Raw genomic sequence first — 3,688 nt, forward strand, 5'->3', positions numbered from 1 at the left:
TCCAGGTGCTGTTTATCTAATAGAAAGAAGGTGACACCATGCCTATGAAACTTCTAAGACACAGGTCTGCATGGACTCAGCCTCTCTTTGGCTAAATCTATACCCATCCACTGGGAGTGATAACAACCTACCCACTGTGTCTCTCTCCCTTTGTGGTCACCCCCAAACAGTCTCAGGGGTGCGGGTAGGAGCCAGTTGCAGGTGGGACCCTACTGGTGGGGTGACCTCAATAAAGCACTTTACTTTTCATTTATTTGCTGATCTTCCAAAGTCTGGATACAACCTGCCTACCACTGTACAGTGTTATTAGAGTGCAAACAAGGGCTCTTCATTCAGGATGTGCTGAGAGTACGAGGAGGAGGCTTTAGCCAATGAGAGCTAGTGAGGGCAGGCAATGGTTAGCGAGGGAAATCCAGGCATCAGCTAACTCTGGTTGGTGGTGCAACCTTTACATGCCAATGTACCCTGGACTGAGGAAACAGGGTCCGAACTGGGGGTCACATCTTGTATACACTCTGTCTTAGTTCTTTAGTGTTGCTATAACAGACATACCACACGTGAAAGGCTTTAGAGACAGAAATTTATTATCTCATAGTTTAGGGGGCTAGAAGGACAAATTCACAATACTGGCTATAGGGGGAAACTTCTGCTCTTTGTCAGCTCTTGAGAAAGGTCCTTGTCTCCTTTCAGCATCTCTACGTCCACCATTCCTTGGAGACCTCCCTGTGTCTTGGCATTAGTCTTCTCCCTGGACCTAGGAGTGTTACAATGCAGGGACCCCAGGTCCAAAGAATCCACTCCACTCCTGTGTCTTCTTTCTTGATAGTAGAAGGTCCCTCTGAGTGTTGCGTGCCTGTTCCATCGCTTTTATATCTCAGAAGAGATTGACTCAAGATACAGCCTGGTGGCTGTGTGCCATGGAGTCAGTTCTGACTCATAGCGACCCTGCACAGGGTTTCCGAGGCTGTAAATCTTTACGGGAACAGAAAGCCTCATCTTTCTCCCATGGACCAGCTGGTAGTTTCGAACTGCTGACCTTGTGGTTTGCAGCCCGATTCGTAATCACTACGCTACCAGAGCTCCTTAAGATACAGCCTAGTCCTGTAGATTTCATCCAGCCTTGTTAATATTGTAAAAGTGAGGATTTACAACACATAGGATACTTACATTAGATCAGAGCCGATCACACCATAGGGAAAGTGATTACATTATGTTAGATCTCATCCTGGGGGATTACTACATCTTCACTGCCAAACCACTGCAAATCCAGGCCAAGCCAAGTTGACACAAATCCTTAACAATCACACTCTCCTACCCAAAGCCTCTAGATGTATCTGCCCTGTCCTCTCAAGCCCTCTACTGGTGAAGGAAGGGGAATGGGTGACAAGTTGGTGGAGTTGGGGAGATTGGTCAAGATGACTGTCCACCCCCTTCCTTCCCCCCAAGAATTGAAGTTAACTGATGAAGCCACGGCATTTTGAGGGCCGGCTTGATGAGTAGCTCATGGCTAGATAGTGGCTTTTACCAACACTGTGGACAATCTATTAGTCAGGGCAATTTGCTAGCTGTAACAAATAGCCTCCAAATCCAGTGACTCTGCATAATGAAGTTTCATGTATGGCCTGCGTCACAGTCCAACTTGGTTAGGCAGCTCTCCTGGTGGTGGTGGTGGTGGTGGTGGTGGTGGTGGTGGTGTGTGTGTGTGTGTGTGTGTGTGTGAGTGGAGGGCTACTTCTAGGGAAGGACCCAGCCTTCTAGACTCTTTCCATCATATGATACTGAGATCTTAAATGTGTGCCTCCAGAGGTCACTGCCAGAGAATGTCACAAGGATAGCTTGGTGGCGGTGTTTGTGTGCCACAGACTTTATTCTGACTCATAACGACCCTGCATGGTGTTTCTGAGGCTGTAAATCTTTACAGAAGCAGAAAGATGCATCTTGCTCTTGCGGAGTAACTGGTAGATTTGAACTGCTAGTGTTGCATTTAGCAGCCCAGTTTATAATCTACTATGCTACCAGTGCGTCCTAAGAAGAGCTTAAAGGCTACATTTCTTCTGCCCACTTTCCAATGGTCAGGACAAGCTGCAAGGGGGACTGGCGCTTTCTTTGTGCCCAGGAAGAAACAAAACAGCAGCATGGTGAACACCTGGCACAGTTCTACCTCAGATACGGACTCTTGTTTTTTTACGAAGCCTGTCAATGTTAGGACGCTGGGAAAGGTCTGACATGCTGGATGGAGATTCAGCCACCGGAATCAGGGCAACTGAGCTGGTTGGGATGCTCATTTCAATCTAACAAGACAGCAGTAGAGAGTTGACTTAGCAGCACACAGGGTAAAAGTTGGGGGTTTACTCGACTGTGAATCTACTGTGGATTAATAGAAGGATTCTTTAGTGGGGCTCCTTGGAGAGGAGAGTGGAGTGATGAGTGTTTGGAATGTCAGTTGCACTGCCAGACCATATGACATGCTAGCCATCCTTAGTGACTAACAGAACAGGTATCAGGTCCTAGCCCAGACACACCTGACCCTGTCCTTCAGTTGTCACAGGGTTGAGGTGGGAGAGAGCTGGTCTATAAGCCCAGGTGTTGGTGGGAACCTCTCTCAGCATCCTCACATCCATGGCAGGAGTGAGACAATCATGGGCACACCTGAGTTCACCTGAGCTCACTTTGTCTTTCTTATATTCACTTTCTCTTTGTAATTTTCTCTCCTCTACTCATATTTATGGAGTCCTGGTGTGGCACTGTGGGTTAATGCACTGCACTGAAAAGTCAGTTTCAACCACAAGGTCAGTGGTTCAAGCTCACCAGCCGCTCCTTGGAAACACTTTACAGGGTTGCTATGGGTCAGAACCAACTCAACGACACTTAACAACAACTCATATTTTAAGGAGCTCTGGTAGAGTAGAGGTTACGAGTCAGGCTGCTAATCTCAAGATAAGTAGTTCAAAACTAGCAGCTGTTCTGCGGAAGAAAAATTAGGCTTTCTGCTCCTGTAAAGATTTACAGCCTTGTAAACCCTATATAGGGTTGCTATGAGTCTGAACTGAATCCATGGCGCATAACCACCACCACCATTCATATTTAGGAGTCCTGGTGTGGACTGAAAAGTTGGTTTGAACTGCAAGGTTGGTGGATGATTCAAGCTTCTCGAAAACCTGCTCCTCAAAAACACTACATAGGGTCGCTATAGGTCAAAACCGACTCGATAGCACTTAACAACTCATATTTTGGTTCAAATTCACCAGCAGCTCCTTGGAAACCCTATATAGGATCACTACTAGTCAGATCTGACTCGACGGCACTTAACAACAACTTATATTTTATCTGTTTATGTAAACAATCATCAATCATGCCTGAAATAAGTGTTAGAGAGAAATGTAGTGGATCTATATTTGGGAGTGTTGGAGATGCTGAGACGTTGCCCTCCCTATTCTTTATTCCCACTGTTTCTCCCGCAAACAAGCTAGGTGTAGATGGTGTGATGGTTCATTTTATGTCAATCTGACTAAGCTATAATGTCCAGTTGTTTGGTCAAACACTAGTTGGGAGGCTGTTATGAAGGTATTTACATGTGATTGACATTTACAATTAGCTAACTCTAAGTCAAGCAGATAGCCCTCTCTCTCTCTCTCTCTCTCTCTCTCTCTCTCTCTGTAACAAATAGCCTCCAAATCCAGTGACTCTG

This window comes from Chrysochloris asiatica, unplaced genomic scaffold, assembly GCF_000296735.1.
Source record: "Chrysochloris asiatica unplaced genomic scaffold, ChrAsi1.0 scaffold00034, whole genome shotgun sequence".
Classification (NCBI taxonomy): Eukaryota; Metazoa; Chordata; class Mammalia; order Afrosoricida; family Chrysochloridae; genus Chrysochloris; species Chrysochloris asiatica.